At 55.1% G+C, this 23,702-nt stretch overlaps 1 pseudogene; it reads left to right on the forward strand.

The window, feature by feature from the left end:
• Positions 1-10,292, forward strand: part of LOC148136360 (putative G protein-coupled receptor 139) — a 201,122-nt pseudogene extending 190,830 nt beyond the window's left edge.
• Positions 10,293-23,702: the final 13,410 nt, after the last annotated feature.

The following is a 23,702-nucleotide window of genomic DNA, read 5'->3' on the forward strand; positions in this document are numbered from 1 at the left end:
GGTAGTTAATGAGGTGAGTTCGATAGGATAGCACAAGGAAAATAGCTCGGCCCCGTGTGCATGATTCCTCTGTCACACTCAATGGAAATGGCACTGAGACAAATTATTGTTATATTTAGCTCAATGAGTCAAAGACTCTGCTGACCCTCCACCCAGATACAAAGCTGCAGGACAAATACTCATCCAAAACTCCGCATCATCTGAACTCCCACCAATATCCTGTCCACCCACCATTCTTGAAAACACTTATGTTACACGATGCTGTTAAAATGTTTTCATTTCTGCATTCTGAAACCTGGGAAAACATCCTTCCATAACACTGTCTCTCTGTCTCCCCCTCTGTGTCTATTTCCACAGCCCTCCCATTTGTTATTGTCTAAACTGATTCCCCCTCCATCTCTGTATCTCTGTGGCAGTCTTGTTCACACCCACAACATCCCCTTGTCAGGACACAATGGAGAGATGGAGCTGGAAATGGGTGGGAGCTGCACATCCTGTCACTTCCAGCATGGGCTGCAAGTTTCCCCACGCTGGGCAGGGATCTAACACAGTGCTACTGAGCCATGCACTGGGGTCGTGTACACAGTCATACATGCTGGGAGGAAACTGCTCCTGGGTTACAGATCAATACACTGGGGTGGAGTACAGAGTCCTAGATGCTGGGAGGGTAACTGCTCCTGTTTTATAGATCAATGCACTGGGATGGTGTACACAATGCTATATGCTAGGAGCGTAACGGTACCTGGTTTATAGATCAATGCACTGGGGTGCAGTACAGTGTCCCCCGGCCCAGTTCCGTCACCGCGCCTAACCCCGCCCCCCGGCCGAGTTCCGTCACCGCGCCTAACCCCGCCCCCCGGCCGAGTTCCGTCACCGCGCCTAACCCCGCCCCCCGGCCCAGTTCCGTCACCGCGCCTAACCCCGCCCCCCGGCTGAGTCCCGTCACCGCGCCTAACCCCGCCCCCCCGCCGACCTCTGTCCCCGCCCCCAGGCCTAACCCCGCCTCCACATCCAGCTCCAGTCCCACACCAGGTCCTAGCTCCCCGCCCTGCCGTGTGTTCACCATCCCTCCGGACCTGCCCCTCTCTGAGGATGAGAGATCAGTCCTCAGGAGGGGTCTCACCTTCGTTCCCACACGTTCTCGGGTCAATGAATTCAATACATGGAGTGACGTTGAACGATTCTTCCGCCGCCTTCGCCTCCGTGCCTTCTTTTTCAATCAAGACCCTCACCCACCCTCTGACGACCCCTTCTCCAACCTCCAACACACCCCGTCCACCTGGACACCCCGTGCTGGCCTCCTACCTGCCCTCGACCTCTTTATTGCAAACTGCCGCCGCGATATTAACCGCTACCTGAACTCCCACACCCCTCCCACCCACTCCAACCTCTCACCCTCGGAACGCACAGCCCTCCACTCCCTCCGTTCCAACCCCAACCTCACCATCAAACCAGCTGACAAGGGAGGCGCAGTAGTAGTTTGGCGCACCGACCTCTACACCGCTGAGGCCAAACGCCAGCTCGCAGATACCTCCTCCTACTGCCCCCTTGACCATGACCCCACCCCCCACCACCAAACCATCATCTCCCAGACCATCCATAACCTCATCACCTCAGGGGACCTCCCATCCACCGCCTCCAACCTCATAGTACCACAACCCCGAACCGCCCGTTTCTACCTCCTGCCCAAAATCCACAAACCTGACTGCCCCGGACGACCCATCGTCTCAGCCTGCTCCTGCCCCACCGAACTCATCTCCTCCTACCTCGACACGGTCCTGTCCCCATTAGTCCAAGAACTCCCCACCTACGTCCGTGACACCACCCACGCCCTCCACCTCCTCCAGGATTTCCGCTTCCCCGGTCCCCAACGCCTCATCTTCACCATGGACATCCAGTCCCTGTACACCTCCATCCCCCATCACGAAGGACTCAAAGCACTCCGCTTCTTCCTTTCCCGCCGTACCACCCAGTACCCTTCCACCGACACCCTCCTTCGACTGACTGAACTGGTCCTCACCCTGAACAACTGTTCTTTCCAATCCTCCCACTTTCTCCAAACAAAAGGAGTAGCCATGGGCACCCGCATGGGCCCCAGCTATGCCTGCCTCTTCGTAGGGTATGTGGAACAATCCATCTTCCGCAACTACACTGGCCCCACCCCCCATCTTTTCCTCCGCTACATTGATGACTGTATCGGCGCTACCTCGTGCTCCCACGAGGAGGTTGAACAGTTCATCCACTACATTAACACCTTCCACCCCGACCTCAAATTCACCTGGACAGTCTCGGACTCCTCCCTCCCCTTCCTAGACCTTTCTGTTTCTATCTCAGACGACCGAATCAACACGGACATCTACTACAAACCGACCGACTCCCACAGCTACCTGGACTACACCTCCTCCCACCCCGCCCCCTGTAAAAACGCCATCCCATTCTCCCAATTCCTTCGTCTCCACCGCATCTGCTCCCAGGAGGACCAGTTCAAAATACGCACAACACAGACGGCCTCCTTCTTCAAGGACCGCAATTTCCCCCCCGACGTGATCGACGATGCCCTCCACCGCATCTCCTCCACTTCCCGCTCCTCCGCCCTTGAGCCCCGCCCCTCCAACCGCCACCAGGACAGAAGCCCACTGGTCCTCACCTACCACCCCACCAATCTCCATGTACAGCGCATCATCCGCCGTCACTTCCGCCACCTCCAAACGGACCCCACCACCAAGGATATATTTCCCTCCCCTCCTCTATCAGCTTTCCGTAGAGACCACTCCCTCCGCGACTCCCTTGTCAGATCCATACCCCCCACCAACCCAACCTCCACTCCCGGCACCTTCCCTTGCAACCGCAGGAGGTGCAACACTTGCGCCCACACCTCCCCCCTCACTTCTCTCCAAGGCCCCAAAGGAAACTTCCATATCCGCCACAGATTCACCTGCACCTCCACCCACATTATCTACTGCATCCGCTGCAGCCGGTGTGGCTTCCTCTATATTGGGGAGACAGGCCGCCTACTTGCAGAGCGATTCAGAGAGCACCTCTGGGCCACCCGGACGAACCAACCCAATCACCCTGTAGCACAGCATTTCAACTCCCCCTCCCACTCCACCGAGGATATGCAGGTCATTGGACTCATCCACCGCCAAACCACAACAACGCGACGGTCGGAGGAGGAGCGTCTTATCTTCCGACTGGGAACCCTCCAACCACAGGGGATGAACTTGGACTTCACCAGTTTCTTCATCCCCCCTCCCCCCACCTTGTCTCAGCCGAATCCCTCCAGCCCGGCACCGCCTTCCTGACCTGCAGTCTTCTTCTTGACCTCTCCGCCTCCACCCTACTCCGACCTATCACCCTCACCTTGACCTCTTTCCACCTATCACATTTCCAACGCCCCTCCTCCAAGTCCCTCCTCCCTACCTTTTATCTTCTCCTGCTGAACACTCTCTGCTCATTCCTGAAGAAGGGCATGTGCCCGAAACGTCGAATCTTCTGTTCCCTAGATGCTGCCTGACCTGCTGTGCTGTTCCAGCAATAGAGTTTCAACTTTGATCTCCAGCGTCTGCAGACCTCACTTTCTCCCTGCAGTACAGTGTCCTACATGCTGGGAGGGTAACTGCTCCTGGGTTACAGATCAATGCACTGGGTTGGGGTACACAGTCCTACATGCTGGGAGGGTAACTGCTCCTGGTTAACAGACTATGCAGTGGGGTGGTGTACACAGTCCTACATGCTGGGAGGGTAACTGCTCCTGGTTAACAGATCAATGCAGTGGGGTGGTGTACACAGTCCTTCATGCTTGGAGGGTAACTGCTCCAGGTTACAAATTGGTGATCACTGCGCAGCTCCTGGTGATGAACAGATGTTTAATCCGGGTTTATCGATCAATTCATGGGTGTGGTCTCTACTGCTTCTCACACTTAACAGGCAGGAGGCTGGATGAACACAGCAAGCCAGGCAGCATTCGGAGGTGTGGAATTTGACATTTCCCGTGTAAACCTTCAGGACACCTTCAGCAGTGTTACTCCCAAAACGTCGATTTCTCCACCGCCTCATGCTGCCAGGCTTGCTGTGTTCTTCCAGCCGCCTGCCTGTCTACTTTGGATTCCAGCATCAGAAGGGTTTTTTTTGTCTCTCTCCCAGCTTCGCATACTCGACAGATGATTTAAAGGTAAATGCTCTGACATGATCTGGACAGATTGCTGGATTGTACTGAGCAGTACACTGGCCTGGTCTGCACAGTGTTTCACGATGAATAGACATCTCCTCTGGGTTTATGGTGTCTGGGCTGGTTCTGTGAGGTGGATTGAGAGTGTGGAATATCTTACCATTTCAGCTGATCTGGTAATACCTTTAGTTTCCATTCCTGTGATTGGACCCTCCGTCTCTCACCCCCTTAACGTTACAGTGTGCCCAGGTACAGTTCATCATGTTGTTGAATACCCGCTGTCCTGGGAACAGGCAAAGCCTCTTCATTCAGAAGCAGGCAGCCATTTCCATTGTCCTCGCGTCTCCACGCAAAAAGGAATGATAGCCTTTTAGATAAAGGCTGTCCCAGTTGTGCAGGGCTCAAAACATCCTCCCCCTCACCAAGTCCCACCACCAACCAACCACATCAAAATATCCGGTATGTTCTGAGAGTAATGGGGCCACTGAGAACATCAGGGAGCAGACCATCAGAGTGATGGGGCCACACTTCCCATGTCTGGACAGGTCAGCGTGAACCCTCCAGTACACATGGTATCACTAAGTCCTGTAATCCCTCTCTATCTATGTAATACACAGCCTGTTATTCTTCCTGAAAAAAGATCACAGGTTCACAGTTACCCACATTATATTCGATCTGCCAAGTTGTTGTCTGTTACTTATCCATTTACAGAGTCTCTACCTCCCCTTGATAACTTCAGTTTATATCAATCTTACTGTCAGTTCAAATGTAGTTAGAACATGTTTGTTCCATTTCTGGAAACCATTGATGTAATTTGCAAATAGTTGAGGTCCCAGCACTGGTCACTGCAGTCAATAATTTGATAGAGACTGATTTCTCCCTAATTCATTCTTGCTCCTGGCTCAGTATCCCCCCTCCCTCCCCGTATTCCTATGTAGCAGCTTTGAAAGGCTGTATCTTCCCTGCATTTCCTGTGTAACAGGTTGGAAAGGTTAAAAGATCTGCTCCAATAGCTGAGTAACAGCATCTAATGGCAGAATGGCCGCATTCTGTTCCTGTTTAAATCTCTTGTGTTTTTTAGTGAACATGATGTCTGACACTTCAGTTTATTTTTAGTGCTTATTTTTCCCCAGCATCCATGTTGTGCGTGTACAGGTGTGAGACACAGTGAGAGACACAAGGTGCACGAATCTTTATTCAAATTTCCACGACCAGGAAGAAAGGAAAGTGACAAGCAGTGCCCTTCACATCAAAGGGTAATGCTGTGTGATCAAACAGTGAAGGGGAGGGCAGGGATTAAATCAAAATAGAGTTGGAGGGGGAAATAATGCACTCCACTCCCTGCGGCGCCCACCTCTCCGTGAACAACTCCAGGATGTTGGTGTACTCCTTCTCCAAGGACACCCGGGCTCTAACATAGCAGAAGAGGGGCAGGCAGTAGTCCCTAAGGACCCCCTCCACGGCCTGCTGCCTGGTCCTGTTTATGGTCAGTTCAACCAGGCCCAGGACCAGACCCATGAGGAGGTCTTCAGACCTGCCCTCCTTCCTCCGTACCGGGTGCCCGAAGATCAGGAGCGTGGGACTGAAGTGCAGCCAAAAGCAGAGGAGGAGGTTTTTCAGAAAATCAAAAATGGAGTGCAAAGGCCCACACCCAATATACACGTGGTCCACGGACTCCACAGCGCCACAGAACAAGCAGTTGGGCTGGGAGTCTATGAACCAACGCAGTCTGCGGTTGCAGGGGACCCTCCACTCCAGCTCCCCGAGAGAAAGGGGAGGACTCCCGCCTAGAGAGCCTCCATTGGGGATCCCCACCGCCCAGTCGCAAATGGGCACGCCAAGGCGCGTCCGGACGGTGGATGAGGGAGAAGAGATGGACGGTGTGCAGCAGCAGTCGATATAGGATACGCCTTTTTACGTCCTTAAAAGGGACAAGATTAAAATTCCAGGGCAGCTCAGGTTGTGGGGCACAGGCTCCCGTGGGAAGTACAGGACCTTGTGCCAATGTGAAATTCCGTGTGGGCTGGGGTGAGCCTGGACGGAATTCCACTGCACACCTGAGCATCCTCCAACTGGTGCACTACGTCAGGTCCGAGCATTGCCGTTTTAAGGCGTCGGATGGCGGTGGCCACGTACCAGACGTCTACCACTGCCCTGCTCGCTATGTCATGCTGCAGCGTCCAGCCCAGGCTCCCGGCACCCTGCACGTCCCCGACCCTTGTCACCCTCGCCACCACGGCCCTCCCCTCTGACAGCCACTCGAACCCGCGAGTACGGAGGTGCGGATTCCTGAGCAATGGCTCCCTGATGACAGCCGCTACTCCAGCCGGAGGGTAGCGGAGACGCGATTCGACCATATTCCAGACAGTGATCAGGTCCTGGTAAAAGATAGGCAGTGTCTTGAGGGCAACCTCCAAACCGTCACGGTCGACAAACAGGAGCTGCGTGTCGTAATTGAGGTTACGCACCTGGCGGAAAAAAATACGTAGCCAGTACGCCCCACCGAGAAGGAGGCTCGACGTAAATGTATTGCTGCAAGGTCTGAAGGCGGAACGTCGTGACCTGGGTGCAGACGCACACCAGCGACTGACCGCCCTCCTCAATAGGGAGACTCAGAACCTGCGCAGCGACCCAGTGCACCTTTTTGTTCCAGAAGAAGTCGACCAACGTTCTCTGGAAGGCAGGGACAAAGCCAGGAGGAGGGACAAAAGTGACCAGCCGGTAGCACAGCATGGCGGCCACCAGCTGGTTTATGACCAGCACTCGTCTCCTGTAAGATAGCACTCAGAGCAGTCCTATCCAGCGGCCTAGGCGAGCCGAGACTTTGGCCTCCAGCTCCTGCCAGTTGGGCGGCCAGGATTCCTCAGCCGGGCTGAGGTAGACCCCCAGGTAGAGGAGATGGGTGGTACTCCAGCTGAACCCCCGCAACTCCTCCGGCAGAGTCCACCCGCCACGGATCGACCAGAAGTCTGGAACATTTGGCCCAGTTTATCCTGGTGGAAGACGCTGCCGAGAACATGACCTGGCACTCGCGCATCCTCCCCAGGTCAGCCGGGTCGATGAAAGAGAAGAGCACATCGGCAGCGTAAGCCGAGAGGACCAACCCAGTGCCCACACCATGCAGAACCAGCCACGACAACCTCCCCCGCAAGAGGCGCAGGAAAGGCTCCACGCACAGGGAATACAGCTGGTTGGACGAGGGCAGCCTTGATGTACTCCTCTCCTGAAGTGAAGGGGCGCCGCCAGGGAACCGTTAACTTTAACCAGACACTCTGCAGTGGTATGTAAAAGTTGGATCGGGGCGAGGAACAGCATCCCGAACCCAAATGCCCGCAGAGTCCCGAGCAGGTATTTGTGATCGATCCTGTTGAACACCTTCTCCTGGTCGAGAGCAGGAAGGCGCTCGGCAGACCAGCCCGTCGACAGAAATGGATCAGGTCCTGGACCAGGTGGATGTTGTCTTGAATAAAACTCTTGATGGGCTGAATAGCCTGCTTCAGTACAGGTGAAGTTGGGATTAGTGCAGAACATTTTGGAACAATCAGTGAATAGGCCACTTCTGACTTTATGATGGAGGGAAGGCCATTGATGCTGCAGCTGCTGCTAGCACACAGTGTCTCATGGATGGCTAGCTTCCATGTGCTTGGTCCTTTAGAAGTATGTCCCTACTTCACAGGAGGAGTGCCACATAACACAGTGGGCAGGGTCTTCAATATGAGGCTGTGACTTCCCGTCCACCAGGACTGTGTGCTGGTTGCTCCTACAGATACTGTTAGGGACAGATCCCTCTGGGACAAGGGGTTTGGTGAGAATGTTTCCCTCTTGTTGGTTCACCTATCACTTCCCCCAGTCTGACTGCTGTGTATGTGAGGCCCCTCACTGCTCAGTCAGTGGTGGGCCTGTGGATACACTCTTGGTGATGAACATTGAAGTCCCACACCCAGAGGAGGTTCTGTGTCCTTGTCACTCTTAGTGCTTCCTCTGATTTGTTTCTAACATCGAGGGGAACTGAGTTATCACCGAGAGGAGGGGTGGGAGGCAGGAGATATCCATTCTCAGGCGATTTCCTTGACCATGATCTGTTACCATGAGATTTCCTGGATTCTGGAATTAATGTTGGGGAATTGCAGGGTAACTCCTTCCCTGACTGTATCCCAGGGAGTCCCCATCACTGGTGTGTCTATCCTGCCGGTGGGACAGGATTGCCCAGGGATGGTGATGGGGCTTCATGAAACATGAACCATCAGGCCTGGTCCCGTGAGTATGACGATGTCGGACTGTTTTCTGACTGGGAGTGTGGTGCTGGAAAAGCACAGCAGGTCAGGCAGCGTCCGTCGAGCAGGTGAATGAACGTTTCAAGCATAATCTTTTCATCAGGATTGAGACTTGTGGACCGGGGAGCTGAGAGATAAATGGGAGGGGACTGGGGCTTTGGTTGGGGGGAAGGAAGCTGGGAATGTGATCAGAAGATGGATGTGGGGGAGAAGTGATAGGTCAGAGAGGAGGGTGGGGTGGATGGGGGAAAAGGTGATGGACAGGTCAAGGTGTTCCCCTGAACTTTATGTCCCAACATCCTATAAGTGATGTTCCTTGGAAGGTTCTGTCCCCAACATTCTATAACTGTCATTCCCCGGAACGTTCTGTCCCTGACATCGTTTGTGAACGGCCGGACGTCAGTGAATTGAACAAACGATAAGATTCCGAGGGAAGAGATCCCGTTTCAGGGAGAAGGAGACACTGTTCCAAAGGCCCGTCAGTCAGGTAAAGGGGTGAATACGTTTTCCCTGTGTTTACATTTCTTCACGACACAGGATCGACCACAATTTAGACCAAAATACAGGAATTCCCAAACTCCGTTTGTCTTCAGGAAACTGGGAGAGAGTCCTTCAGGACAGCAACATTTCCACCTTACGTATTAGGAACTGGGAAGGAGTGACCTGTGTCTGCTCTCGAGTGATTGAGTGTTTGGGAATGTTCTAAAACCATCTGTCCTTATGGATGTGTCTTTGTGTGTTTGGGGAAGGAGGGTTTCTTGTGGTTTATGTCACATTTTTGTCAGTAATTCAGACCTTCGCATTTGTTATTCCAGCTCCAATTATTTTAATAAATCCCTGAATACAGGGACACATTTGAAAATCTCACTGGGTCTGCAATCAAACGGGTCCCTTTGCTTCCAGGCTGATGGATAATGTGTTTGTTTTCCTTCCTCACAGTTAACGTAGTGACCATCTACGTCCTGCTTTATAAAGATTGTGGATTATCTCCATGTGTCAGACGTTACCTGGGGGCCATGGCAGCGGCGGATCTCCTGGTCATTATCCTCGACCTGATCCTGAGACACATTCCCATTGTTTATTGGGAACAATTTTATTTCCTGATGGACTCCGTCCCCGTGTGTAATATCCACGCCGTCCTGCTTTATGCAGCCAGTGACTGCTCTGTCTGGTTCACCGTCACTTTCACCTTTGATCGGTTTGTGGCCATTTGTCGCCAGAAGCTGAAAAGTAAATATTGCAGTGAGAGAACGGCGGCTGTGGTTCTGGGAGCAGTGACTGTGCTGAGCTGTTTAAAGAACATTTCCTGGTATTTTATGCTCACGGCTTGGTATTGGCTGGGGAACCCCCCCTGGTTTTGTTATGTAACCGACGCTGTTCGAACCTCCAGTGTCTGGGGTACAATCGAGTTCCTCCACCACATTCTAACCCCGTGTGTCCCATTTCTTCTGATTCTGCTGCTCAATGTTCTCACCGTCAGACACATTGTAGTGACCAGCAGAGCCCGCAGGAGACTCCGCGCTCACACCAATGGGGACGCTCAGTCTGACACAGAAATGAGAAACCGTAAAAAATCCATCATTTTACTGTTTGTGATCTCGGCCAATTTCATCCTGTTATGGTCAACGTTAATGCTTTATTCTCTATGGAACAGGTTGATTCATATTGCGTCTGGGTCTGTGTATCTTGATCCTTTTGTGGGGGAATTGGGCTTCATGCTGCAGCTCCTCAGTTGCTGCACAAACACCGCGATTTATGCCGTGACCCAGACTAAGTTCAGGCAGCAGCTGAAGAATGTGCTGAAATATCCCTTCACTGAAATCCATCCATCCATCAAATCCCCTCATTAATCAATCCATCCGGGATTTTCTCATTTCAGTTCAGTGTTTCAGCGATGGAACAGCCTGTCGCTATGGGAACAGACTGAGGGTAGAGCTGGTTTGTCCCTCCTTATCCCACAGGGGGGTTCCAGGGAAACATTTCAATGTTTCTCACAACTCAGGGGGCAGTGCGAAAAAGCACCATCCCACTGACCGTATCCATCACTTCCATTTGTAAACAACAAAAATGTTGATTAAAGCATGCCAAGCAGCAGAGCGACCAATGTTGTTGTGTGTCTTTGTGTTAGAGAAGCTGAGCTGGAGAGAGACAGACTCAGCCCCAAGTCCTGGTCCTCAGGGAAGGAGAGGCCACCGCGCCCTGAGCTCAGGAGCTGTGTTTAACTCCCTCTGATCCCCCACTACAACCTGGCCTCCCATTCCCTCTCCCCCACTTTTCCTCCTCAATTCTCTCCCTCTCTCTCGCTCTTTCAGGACACTCTCTCTTCCTCACCACCTCTCCCTTTCACTCTTCCTCTTCCCCATCTCTCTCACACACCCCCAACATCGGCTTCTCCACATGCCTTCACACCTCCCTGTCCCCCTTCCCCTTGTCTCTCCTGACGACTCTGTCTCCCTCCCACAATTCTGTCTCGACCCAATTTTCCCTCCTACCACCTCCCACATCACATCCCCAACCCCCCACACGCAGCCGCGCCACCACGAACTCCCCAGACTCTGGTTCAGAGGGAGAGGAAAGAATCAGGAGACAGAGTGTGTCAGACAGAGAGGGGGAGGGCGGGATAGAGATGCAGGAAAAGAGAAACGATGGGAGGTGGGGAGGGAGAGAGACACCGAGGAAGGGGGATCGAGAATGAGAGAAGAAGGAGAGGGAGATAGAGTGAGAGGGAGAGAAAGAACGACAGGGGAGGAGACAATGAGAGAGGGGGCAAGAGACTGGAGCGAGAGGGGGGACCGAGAGAAGGGGAACAGAGAGCGCGGAGAGAGGGGGGAAGAGAGAGCAGATAGAGAGTGAGAGGGAAAAGAGAAGGTGGGAGAGAGAGGATAGGCGAGAGAGAGAGGATGGGAGAGAGGAGGGGAGATGGAGTAGGGGAGAGAGAGGAGGGAAGAGAGAGGAAGTGAGAGAATCGATAGGAGAGAGAGGGGGAGAGGAAGCAAGAGAGAGGAAGGAAGAGAGGACTGGGAGAGTAGAGGGAGGAGCGAGGAGGGGGAGAGAGGAGAAGGAGAGAGGAGAGGGAGAGTGGAGGGGAGAGGAGGGCGTGAGAGTGGGAAGGGAAAGGGTGTAGAGAGAGGGGTGTAGAAAGAGGGGGTTAGAGAGACGGTGAGGAGAGAGGGGGTAGAGAGAGGGGGTAGAGAGGGGAGAAGACAGAGGGCGAGAGGGAGAGACGTAGAGAGAGGGGCGGTGAGAGGGAGAGTGAGAGAGAGAGGGAAGGCCGAGAGAGGGGAGGGAGAGTGAGAGGGGAGGGAGAGTGAGAGGGGAGGGCGAGAGACAGGAGGGTGAGAGACGGGAGGGAGAAAGGGTAGGGCGAGAGAGAAGAGGGCGATAGAGGGGAGGGCGAGAGAGGGAAGGGAGAGTTGGAGGAGAGGGAGAGTGAAGGGAGGGAGAATGAGAGGGGAGGGCGAGAGAGAGGGGAGCGAGAGAGAGCGAAGCAAATGGGAAAGAGAGGAGCAAGACAGAGCGAGAGAGGAGAGCGTGGGGGTGATAGAGAGAGAGAGGGAGAGAGTGAGCGAGAGTGGTGCGAGACAGGGGTGAAAGAGAGAGAAAGAGAGAGAGAGGGAGAGAGGTGCAAAAGAGAGGTGCAAGAGAGAATGAGAGAGAAAGAGTGAGATGAGAGCAAGGGTGGGACAGAGTGAGATGTGTGTGGGAGAGAGGGTGAGGGGGAGAGGGAGAGACTGAGCTAGAGAGAGCAAGAGAGTGGCGAGAGAGGTGCGACAGAAAGAGAAAGGGGAGAGACACGGGGAGAGAGAAGGATAGAAAGTGCTGGGGGATAAAGAGAGGGACAGAGAGAGCATAAGCGAGCGAGGGAGAGTGAGCGAGAGGCAGAGAGATGGGGAGGGCGAGAGAGAGGAGGGCAGAGCGAGATATGGGGGCACGCGAGAGACAGAGGGATGAGAGAGAGGGGTGCGAGAGAGAGAAGGTGAGAGGGGAGGACTGAGAAAGAGAGACGGTGAGAGAGAGCAACACACAGGAGAAAGTGAGGTCTGCAGATGCTGGAGATCAAAGTTGAAACTTTATTGCTGGAAAAGCACAGCAGGTCAGGCAGCATCCAGGGAACAGGAGATTCGACGTTTCGGGCACAGGCCCTTCTTCAGGAAGGATTCCTGAAGAAGGGCCTGTGCCCGAAACGTCGAATCTCCTGTCCCCTGGATGCTGCCTGACCTGCTGTGCTGTTCCAGCAATAAAGAGCAACACACAGACAGAGAGAGACATAGAGCAAGAATGAGAGAGAAGAGGTGAGAGATGGAGAGAGAGAGACAGACAGACAGAGCATCAGTGAGAGAGCGAGCGAGAGAAACAGTGAGATGAGAGAGAGGGTGGCAAGAAAGAGGGAGAGAGGGAGGGAAATACAGAGAGAGCATGAGAGCGTGAGGGAGGGTGAGAGTTTGAGAAAGAAAGACCGAGAGAAAGAGTGAGAAAGACAGGGTGTGAGAGAGAGAGAGGGGGGGAGAGAGGGGTAGCAAGAGATTGGGGGAGAGAAGAGAGAGGAGGCGAGTGAGAGACAGAGGGATGAGAGAGAGGGATAAGTTCACACGAGAGAGACAGAGGCAGCGAGACAGAGAGGGAGACCTGAGAGAGACAGAGAGACAGACAGTTTGAGAGAGATAGAGGGGGCAAGAGAGAGACAGAAGGATAAGGGGGGGGGGCACAAGAGAGACAGGGGCAGCGAGAGAGGGAGGGAGAGCTAAGAGAACAAGAGAGACAGGGAGACAGAGAGATAGAGAGGCAGAGAGACCGAGTGAGAGAGAGTGGCGATGGGGGCGTGAGAGAGGGGGATGGAGGGGGGAGAGAGAGGGGGAGAGAGAGAGGGGGAGTGGGGAGAGAAAGACTGCGCAGAGAGAGAGGGGGAAAGAGAGGGGGAGAGAGAGGGGAGGAGAGAGAAGAGGAGAGAGGGGGAGAGGGAGAGGGGGCAGAGCGGGACAGAGAGGGGAGAGAGGGGGAGAGATAGAGGGGTTGTGAGAGAGGGTGTGTGTGAGAGAGAATGGGTGTTAGAGAGACGTGGTGTCTGAGAGAGAAGGGGCATGAGAGAATGGGTATGAGAAAGAGGGGGTGGGACAGAGATAGAGAGAGAGACAGATTGGTGAGAGAGTGTGGGGTGAGATGGGAGTGAGAGAGACTGTCTGTGAGAGAGAAGGGTTGAGGGATAAGGATGATAGAGGGGGGTGAGAGAGAGGGCGTGAGAAAGAGATAGTGAGTGAAAAAGAGAGATCGTGGTGAGAGAGAGGGGGTTGGGGTGAGAGGGAAAGTGGAGAGGGGGTAAGAGAGAGTGGACTGAGAAGGAGAGGGTGTGAGAGAGAGTGGGTGATAGACGGGTGAATGGGAGGAGTGAGGGGTAGGATCATAGCGAGAGAGCGAGGGGCAAGAGACAAAGGGTGTGAGAGAGGGAGAGGGGTGGGGGGGTGAGGGGTTGCGGGTGAGGGGATGTGAGAGGGGGAGAGAGCAGTTGAGAGAGAGGGGGCGAGAGAGTGAGGGGTGAGAGAGAGATGGGGTGAAGAGAGAAGGGGGTGGGAGAAGAGGAGGTGAGGGATGTGAGAGATGAGTGAGAGAGAGGGAGAGAGAGAGGGAGTGAGAAAGAGAGAGAGGGAATGAGAAAGAGAAAGAGAGAGGGTGGGCGAGATGGAGGGGGTGAGAGAGAGGGGCTCAGAAAGAGTGGGAGTAAGAGAGAGAGGGGTGATAGAGAGAGGGAGTGAGAGAAAGGGGGATGTGGAGGGGTGAGAGAGATGGTGGAGGAGAGAGAAGAGGGTGAGAGATTGAGGGTGTGAGAGAGTGAGGTTATAAGAGATAGGGGTTTGAGAGTGGGGTGGTGAGTGAGAGAGCGAGTGAGAGAGAGGGGGGTGTGAGAGAGAGAGGGAGTGAGAGAGGGGTAAAATAGAGAGGGTGTGAGAGAGAGAGGTATGTGTGAGAGAGAGAGGGGTTGAGAGAGAGAGAGGGGTGGCAGAGAGACGGGGTGAAGAGAGAAGGCATTGGGAGAGAGACGGGGTGAGGGGTGTGAGAGATGAGAGGGTGAGAGAGAGGGAGTGAGAAAGAGAGAGAAGGGATGAGAAAGAGAAAGAGAGAGGGTGGGAGAGATGGAGGGTGTGAGAGAACGAGGGTGTGTGAGAGTACTGTGAGAGAGGGGGATGCGAAAGAGATTGGGGTGGAAGAGAGAGAGGGCTGAGAGAGAGGGGGTGGGAGAGAGGGGGTGAGAGAAATAGGGGTGGGAGAGAGAGAGAATGAGAAAATGAGAAGGTGAGAAAGAGAGAGTGTGTGAGGGAGGGGAGAGATGAGAGAGAGCAGGGTGAGATAGAGAGTGTGCTGAGAGAGAAAGGAGGCTGAGAGAGAGTGGAGTGAGAGAGAAGGGGCTGAGAGAGAGGGGACTGACAGAGAAAAGGGGCTGAGAGAGGGGCTCAGAGATAGTGGGGGTGAGAGAGAGAGGGAGGGAGAGAGGGGGTGAGAGAGAGAGGGGGATGTGGGGGGTGAGAGTGAGAGACGTGGGTGAGAGAGAGGAGGGTGAGAGATTGAGGGTGTGAGAGAGTGAGGCTAAGAGAGAGAGGGGTTTGAGAGGGGGATGGTGAGGGGAGTGATCAGTGAGAGAGGACGTGAAAGAGAGGGGGTGAGATAGTTAGGAAGTGAGAGAGCGAGGGAGTGAGAGAGAGGGTGAGAGAGAGGGGTGAGAGAAAGGGGTGAGAGTGTGTGGGGAGAGAGACAGAATGGGCTGAGAGAGTGGGGGCCGAGAGAGAGCGGGCTGAGAGTGGAGTGAGACAGAAAGAGTTCGTGTGAGAGAGAGAGGGGATGAGAGAAAGGGGTGAGAGAGAGGCGTTGAAAGAGGGAGAGAGGGGCTGAGAAAGAGGGGGGGTGAGAGAGAGAGGTGTGAGAGAGAGGGGGTGAGAGAGAGGGGTTAGAGAAACGATGGTGTGAAAGAGAGGGGGTGAGAGAGAGGGGGGTGAGAGAGAGGGTTGAGAGAGTGAGGGTGGTGAGAGAGAGAGGGTGAGAGAGTGACAGAGGTTGAGAGAGGGGATGGTAAGAGAGAGAAGGGGGCGAAAGAGAGAGGGAGTGAGAGATTGAGGGGATGAGCGAGTGAGGGGGGTTGAGTGAGGGGGTGGTGAGTGGGGGGTGAGAGAGAGGGGGCGTGAGAGAGAGAGGGAATGAGAGAGAGAGAGAGGGTGAGAGCGAGGGGTGTGAGAGAGGGGTAAGAGAGAGGGGTTGAGAGAGAGAGGGTGAGAGAGAGGGGTTGAGAGAGAGGGGGTGTGAGAGAGGGGATGAGAATGTGAGGGAGGTTGAGAGAGGGGATGCTAAGAGAGAGAAGGGGTGAGAGAGGGGGGTTGAGAGAAAGGGGTGTGAGAGATTGAGAGGATGAACGAGTGAGGGGGGTTGAGAGAGGGGGTGGTGAGAGGGGGTGAGAGAGAGAGAGCGTGAGAGAGAGGGAATGAGAGAGAGAGAGGGTGAGAGAGAGGGGTGAGAGAGAGAGAGGGGTTGAGAAAGAGAGGGTGATGAGAGAGGGAGTGTTTGTGAGAGAGGGTTTGAGAGCGCGAGGGTGGGGCAGAGAGAAGGTGAGAGACAGGTGTGAGAGAGAGGGGGTGAAAAGAGAGTGGGGTGGGAGAGAGAGAGGCGGGTGAGAGAGAGAGAGCTAGGTGAGAGAGGTTAGAGGGAGGTTGAAGTGAGAGACAGAGAAGGGGTGGGAGAGAGTGGGGTGAGAGATGAGAGAGAGGGTGAGAGAGGGGAAGTGAGAAGGAGATAGAGGGGATGAGAAAAAGACAGAGAGATGGTGGGAAGAGGGCGAGGGTGAGAGAGCGAGAGTGTGTGAAAGTGTGTGTGAGAGAGAGGGAGGGGATGTGAAAGAGATTGGCGTGGGAGAGAGAGAGGGTTTGACAGAGAGACAAGGGTGAGAGAGAGGTGGTGAGAGAGAGATGTGTGTGAGAGAGAGAGGGGATGAGAGAGTAAGGGGCATTGAGAGCGGGGGTGGCAAGAGAGAGGGGAGTGAGAGAGAGAGTGAGTGAGAGAGTGGGTGAGAGAGAGGGTGAGAGACAGGGGGTTGCGAGAAAGGGGGGTGAGAGACTGAGTGTGTGAGAGAGTGAGGGGATGAGAGAGTGAGGGTTTTGAGAGGGGGATGAAAGAGATAGGGTGTGAGAGAGGGGTTGAGAGAGAGAGAGGGTTGGGAGAGAGAGGGGGTGAGAGAGAGAGGGTTGATAGAGAGAGGGTGCAAAGAGGGGGATGAGAGGTGAGAGAGAGGGTGAGAGAGGGAGTGAGAAAGAGAGGGGGATGAGAAAGAGACAGAGAGATGGTGGGAGAGAGAGGGTGTGACAGAGAGAGAGGGATGAGAGAGAGGGGGAGTGAGAGAGTAAGGGGATGAGAAGGTGCTGGGGGTTGAGAGAGGGGTTGGTGAGAGGGGGGTGAGAGAGAGGGTATGTGAGAGAGAGAGCGGGGTGCGAGAGAGAGGAAGTGAGAGAGAAGGAATGAGAGAGAGAGGGTGACAAAGAGAGGGGTGAGAGAGGGGTGAGAGAGCAGGGTTGAGAGAGAGATGGTGATGAGAGAGGGAGAGGGTGTGAGAGAAGGGTTGAGAGAGAGGGGTGGGAGAGAGAGGGGTGAGAGAGAGAGGGGTGTGAGAGAGAGAGGTGAAGAGAGAGAGTGGGGTGGGAGAGATAGGTGGGTGAGAGAGAGAGCTAGGTGAGAAGGAGGTGAGAGGGAGGTGGGAGTGAGAGACAGAGAAGGTGTGGGAGAGAGTGGGGGTGAGAGATGAGAGAGGGTGAGAGGGGGGAGTGAGAAGGAGAGAGCGGATAAGAACGAGACACAGACATGGTGGGAGAGAGGTAGAGAGTGAGAGAGCGAGGGTGTGTGAGAATGTGAGAGAGGGGGGATGAGAAAGAGATTGGATTGGGAGAAAGAGAGGGTGTGACAAAGAGAGGGGATGAGAGAGTGAGGGGTGTTGAGAGAGAGGGTGGTAAGAGAGAGTGGGTGTGAGAGAGAGTTAGTGAGCGAGAGATAGAGTGAGAGAGAGAGGATGAGAGAGATGAGGGTGAGAGACAGGAGGGTGAGAGATTGAGGGTGTGAGAGAGTGAGGTTATGAGAGAGACGGGTTTGAGAGGTGGGTGGTGAGTGAAAGAGGGAGTGAGCGAGTGAGGGAGTGAGAGAGAGGGTGAGAGAGAGGGGTGAGAGAGAGGGCTGAGAGATAAATAGGGGTGGGGGTGAAAGAGAGAATGGGAGGATAAGAGGGTGAGAAAGAGAGAGTGTGAGGGAGGGGAGAGATGAGAGAACAGGGGCTGCTTGAGAGGGGGCTGAGAGAGAAACGGGACTGAGAGAGAGAGGCTCAGAGAGAGTGGGTGTGAGAGGGGGGTTTAGGGAGAGAGGTGGTGAGAGAGAGAGGGGGATGTGAGAGAGAGTGGTGAGAGAGAGAGTGGGGAAAGAGACAGAAGGGGCTGAGAGCGGGGGCTGAGAGAGCGCGGGTTGAGAGAAAGGGGGTGAGAGAGAGAGTGTGTGTGAGAGAGAGGGGATGAGAGAGAGGGGTGTGAGAGAACCGTTGAAAGAGGGAGAGAGGGGCTGAGAGAGGGGGTGAGAGGCAGTGGTGTGTGTGAGAGAGAGGTTTTGAGAGAGAGGGGGGAGAGAGGGTGGTGTGAGAGTGAGGGGATGAGAGAGAGGGGCAGAGAGAGTGGGTGTGAGAGGGAAGGGTTGAGAGAGAGGGGGTGAGAAAGAGGGGTGAGAGAGAGGGGGTGAAAGAGAGGCGTTAAAAGAGGGTGAGAGGGGCAGAGAGTGTGGGTTGAGAGAGAGAGGGTGAGAGAGAGGGGTTGAGAGAGAGAGGGGGTGTGAAAGAGAGGGGCTGAGAGAGAGTGTGTGAGATAGAGTGCGTGAGAGAGGGGTGGTGAGAGAGAGGGAGTGAGAGAGAAGGGGCGAGACAGAGTGTGGGGAGAGAACGGGGAGAGAGAGTGGGGAGAGAGGAGTGAGAGAGGGGAGAGAGAGTGTGAGAGACAGTGTGTGGTGAAGGGGTGAGAGAGAGGGGGTGAGAGAGGGGGAAGAGAGAGGGGGAAAGAGAGAGGGGGAGAGAAACGGTGGAGAGAGAAGGGGAGAGAGGGGGTAGAGAGTGGGGAAAAGAGATTTAGAGGGGAGAAAGAGTTAGAGTAGTGATACAGAGAGGGGTAAGAGAGAGGGGAGGTGAGAGAGTTAGGGTGAGAGAGAAATAGGGGTGGGGGAGAGAGAGAGAGTCAGAGGATGAGAGGGTGAGAAAGAGAGAGAGTGTGAGGGAGGGGAGAGATGAGAGAGAGCAGGGTGAGATCGAGACGGTACTGAGAGAGAATGGGGCTTGAGAAAGGGGGGAGTGAGAGAGAAAGGGGATTGAGAGAGAGGGGGCAGAGAGAGAAACGGGGCTGAGAGAGAGGGGCTCAGAGAGAGTGGGAGTGAGAGAGGGGGTGAGGGAGAGAGGGGGTGTGAGAGGGGTGTGAGAGAGAGACGGTGGGTGAGAGAGAGGGGTGAGAGAGAGGGGGGTGAGAGAGATTGGGGTGAGAGACAGAAGGGGCTGAGAGAGAGGGGGCTGAGAGAGAAACAGGGCTGAGAGAGAGGGGTTCACAGAGAGTGGGTTGTGAGAGAGAGAGGGGTGAGGGAGAGGCAGAGAGAAAGAGAGAGAGGGGATGAGAAAGAGAAATAGAGAGGGTGGGAGAGATGGAGGGGGTAAGAGAGCGAGGGTGTGTGAGAGTAGTGTGAGAGGGAGGGGGATGTGAAAGAGATTGGGGTGGGAGAGAGGGAGAGGGCTGAGAGAGAGAGAGGGGTGGGAGAGAGAGGGGGTGAGAGAGAGTCGTGAAAAGAGAGTGAGAGGGGCTGAGAGTGTGGGGGTAGAGAGAAAGGGTGAGAGAGAGGGGTTGAGAGAGAGGGACGGTGTGAGAGAGGGGCTGAGAGAGAGTGTGTGAGAGAGAGAGTGGAGGTGATAGAGAGGGGGTGTGTGAGTGAGGGGCTGAAAGGGAGAGAAGGGATGAGACAGAGTGTGTGAGAGAGGGGTGGTGAGAGAGAAGGGGCGAGACAGAGTGCATGGAGAGAGCAGGGTGAGAAAGTGGGGAGAGAGGAGTGAGAGAGGGGAGAGAGAGTGGTGAGAGACAGTGTGCGGTGAGGGTGGGTGAGAGAAAAGGGGTGAGAGAGGGGGAAGAGAGAGGGGGAAAGAGAGAGCGGGTGAGAGGCGGTGGAGATAGAAGGGGTGAGAGGGGGTAGAGAGTGGGGAAAAGAGATTTAGAGGGGAGAAAGAGTTCGAGTAGTGAGACAGAGAGGGGTAAGAGAGAGGGGAGGTGAGAGAGTTGGGGTGAGAGAGAAATAGGGGTGGGGAGAGAGAGAGTCAGAGGAGGAGTGGGTGAGAAAGAGAGAGTGTGAGGGAGGGGAGAGATGTGAGAGAGCAGGGTGAGATCGAGAGAGTACTGAGAGAGAATGGGGGCTGAGAGAGAGGGGAGTGAGAGAGAAAGGGAACTGAGCGAGAGGGGGTTGAAAGAGAAACAGGGCTGAGAGAGAGGCGTTCAGAGAGTGTGGTGGGTGAGAGAGAGGATGTGAGGGAGAGAGGGGGATGTGAGGGGGGTGAGAGAGAGACGGTGGGTGAGATAGAGGGGTGAGAGAGAGGGGGTTGAGAGAGAGATACGGGAGAGAGAGACAGGTGCTGAGAGAGAGGGGGCTGAGAGAGCGCGGGATGAGCGAGAGCGTGAGAGAAAGGGCGTGAGGGAGATTGGGGAAAGAGAGGGGGAAGACAGAGGGAGAAGAGAAAGTGGAGAGAGGGGGATAGAGAGTGGGGGAAAGAGATTGAGATGGGAGAGAGAGTTAGAGTAGAGAGACAGAGAAGGGGTAAGAGAGAGAGGTGGTGAGAGAGTGGGGAGGTGAGAGAGGGGAGCGTGAGAGAGGGTGGTGTGAGAGGGAGTGATAGAGTGGGATGTGGGAGAGGGGGGAGAGAGAGAGAGGGCTGAGAGAGGGGTGCTGAGAGAGAAAGGGAGCTGAGAGAGAGAGGGTCTGGGGGTGTGTGTGAGAGAGAGAGGTGGTGCGAAAGAGAGAGGGAGTGAGACAGAGGGTGATTAGAGGGGGAGAGAGGGGTGATAGAGGGGTGAGAGAGAGAGGGGAGAGAGAGAGAGTGGTGAGAGACAGGGGGTGTGAGAGATGGGGGTGAGAGAGATGGGGTGAGAGAGGGGTGTGGGAGATTGGGTTGTGAGAGGGAGGGGTGAGGGGGGTGAGCGAGGGGCGTGAAGGGGTTGAGGGGGGTGAGAGCAGGGGGTTTGGTGATGAGAGAGCCGTGTGAGGGGGTATGAGAGAAAATGAGAGAGTGAGGAGAGGGAGGGGATGAGAGATAGAGTGGGGTGAGAGAGAGGGGCCAAGAGAGCGCGGGGGTGAGACAGAGGAGGGTGTGAGAGAGGTGGGTGAGAGAGGGTGTATGAGAGAGGGGGGAGAGAGAGGGTGGGTATGAGGGAGAGAGTGATGGGGCGAGCGAGTGTGAGGGAGAGAGAGGGTGTGTGAGAGAGGGGAGGGATGAGAGAGAGCGGGGTGGTGGTGGGTGAGAGAGAAAGGGGCTGAGAGAGAGGGGGCTGAGAGAGAGGGGCTGAGAGAGAGGGGTGAGAGAGGGGATGGGGGAGTGAGAAGGAGCGGGTATGAGACAGAGGGGATGAGCAAGAGAGAGACAGTGAGAGGGTATAATCGAGAGGGTGCTGAGAGAGAAAGGGGGATGAGAGAGAGGGAAGTGACAGAGAAAAGGGGCTGAGAGAGGGGCTGGGAGAGAGAAAGGGGGCTGAGAGAGAGAGGGGCTGAGAGAGAAAGCGGGCTGAGAGAGAGGGTCTGAGAGAGAGAGGGGGTGAGAGAGAGAGGGGTGTGAGAGAGGGGGGTGAGAGAGAGACCGGTGTGAGAGAGAGGGGTGAGAAAGAGAGCTGGTATGTGTGTGTGAGAGAGAGAGGGGATATAGAGAGAAAGGGTTGAGAAAATGGGGTGAGAGTGAGAGGGGATGAGGATGAGTGGGTTGAGGGAGAAAAAGTGAGGGGATGCGAGAGAGTGTGAGAGAGAGAGGGTGTGAGAGAGAAGGGAGAGATGAAAGAGAGAGCAGGTGAGAGAGAAAAGGAGTGAGAGAAAGGGGGGTGAGAGAGAGGGGGGTGAGAGAGAGAGTGAGGGTGTATGAGAGAGAGAGTGTGTGTGAGAGAGGGAGGGTGAGAGAGAGGGGAAGAGATGAGAGAGAGGGATGAGAGAGAAGGGGTTGAGAGAGGGGCTAAGAGAGAGGGTCTGAGAGAGAGAGAGAGAGAGGGTGACAGAGAGGGTGTGTGAGAGAGGGATGAAAGGGAGGTGAGAGAGGGGGAGAGAGGGGGAGAGAGTTTGGGGAGTGGGGACAGGGCGGAGAGGTGTCAGAGCGAGGGCGTGAGAGCGTTAGAGGTCAGAGAGAGAGAAGTTGAGAGAGTTCGAGAGATGAGGAAGAGTTAGAGGGTTGAGAGAGAGGGTGGGGTGAGAGAGAGGGGAGGTGAGAGAGAGTGGAGTTGAGATCGGGTGGAGGTGAGAGAGGGATGAGGTGAGAGAGGGAGGTGGTGAGAGACACGGGGTGAGAGAGAGAGGGGTTAGAGAGGGAGGGGTGAGAGAGAGAGGTGAGGGGGTAGAGAGGGGGGAGAGAGGCGGAGAGAGAGTTGGGGAGACAGGGTGAGAGAGTTAGAGTGGTAAGAGAGGGAGGGGGCATGACAGAGAGGGGTGAGAGAGAGAAGAGTGAGAGAGAGGAGTTGAGAGAGGGGGAGAGAGAGGGTTGTGCGGGAGAGAGGGCTGAGAGAGAGGGGGTGTGTGAGAGAGAGGGAGAGAGAGGGGCGAGAGATAGAGGGGTGGTGAGAGAGAGGGATGAGAGAGAGAGGGCGTGAGTCAGAGAGTGGGTAGAGAGCAGGGGGTGAGGGGTGACAGAGGGTAGACAGAGAGTGGTGAGAGACAGAGTGGGGTGAGAGAGGGGGTGAGAGAGAAAGGGGGCTGAGAGAGAGGCTGAAAGAGAGAGAGGGGTGTGAGAGAGGGGGGTGAGAGAGAAAGGGGGCTAAGAGAAAGGGGGTGAGAGAAAAGCAGAGAGAGAGGAAGAGAGAGGGGTGACAGAGAAGGGGTATGAGAGAGACAGGGTGAGAGAGAGGAGTTGAAAGAGAGGGAATGAGAGCGAGAGGGGTGAGAGAGAGAGGAAGTGAGAGAGGGGGCTGAGAATGGGAGAGGTATGGGGGAGTGGGGAGAGGGCAGAGAGGTGTCAGAGAGAAAGGGATGAGAGAAGTAGAGGGATGAGAGAGTTAGAGGGGTGAGAGAGAGGGGGATGTGAGAGAGCAGGGGTGAGAGAGGGAGGTGGTGAGAGAGGGGTGAGAAAGAGGGGTGGGAGAGAGAGTGGGGTGAGAGAGAGGGGGCTGAGAGAGAGGATTGAGAGAGAAGGGGGTGAGAGAGAGAGAGTGAGAGAGAGGGGAGAGAGGAGAGAGCGGGGTGAGGGGGTGTGTGAGAGAGAAAGGTTTCTGAGAGAGAGTAGGCTGAGAAAGAGAGAGATAGTGAGAGGGTGAGAGAGACAGAGTGTGTGAGAGAGTGGAGAGAGACGGTGAGGGAGGTGAGAGAAAGGGAGGTGAGAGACAGGGGGTGAGAGAGAATGGTGTGAGTTAGAGAGAGAGTGAGGGTGCGCGTGTGTGAGAGAGAGTGTGTGAGAGTGATGGCGGGTGAGAGAGAGGGGAGAGATGAGAGACAGAAAGTGGGGTGAGACAGAGGGGTTGAGAGAGAAAGAGGACTGAGAGACAGAGGGGTTGAGAGAGGGGGGCTGAGAGAGAGAGGGTGACAGAGAGAGGTTGTGAGAGACAGATGGGTGAGAGAGAGGGGGATTGAGAGACAGAGGGGTGAGAGAGAGGGGTGAGAGAGAGAGGGGGTGAGAGAGAGGGGCTGAGAGAGAGAGGGTGACAGAGAGAGAGGGTGTGAGAGACAGAGGGGTGAGAGAGAGGAGGTGAGACTGAGAGGGTGTGAGAGACAGAAAGGTGAGAGACAGAGGGTAAGAGAGACAGGGTGTGTGAGAGAGGGGAGAGAGAGAGCGAGGGAGGTGAGAGAAAGGGGGGTGCGAGACAGGGAGTGAGAGAGAGGAGTGTGAGATAGAGAGAGAAGTGAGGGTGTGCGTGAGAGAGAGAGAGTGTGAGAGAGTGATGGCGGATGAGAGAGAGGGGAGAGATGAGAGACAGAGAGTGGGATGAGAGAGAGAGGGGGTGAGAAAGAGGGGCTGAGAGAGAGAGGGGTGACAGAGAGAGGGATGAGAAACAGAG

Source organism: Chiloscyllium plagiosum, unplaced genomic scaffold (genome assembly GCF_037043375.1).
Source record: "Chiloscyllium plagiosum isolate Xiang-an unplaced genomic scaffold, Cpla_swu_hap1 HiC_scaffold_46, whole genome shotgun sequence".
NCBI lineage: Eukaryota > Metazoa > Chordata > Chondrichthyes > Orectolobiformes > Hemiscylliidae > Chiloscyllium > Chiloscyllium plagiosum.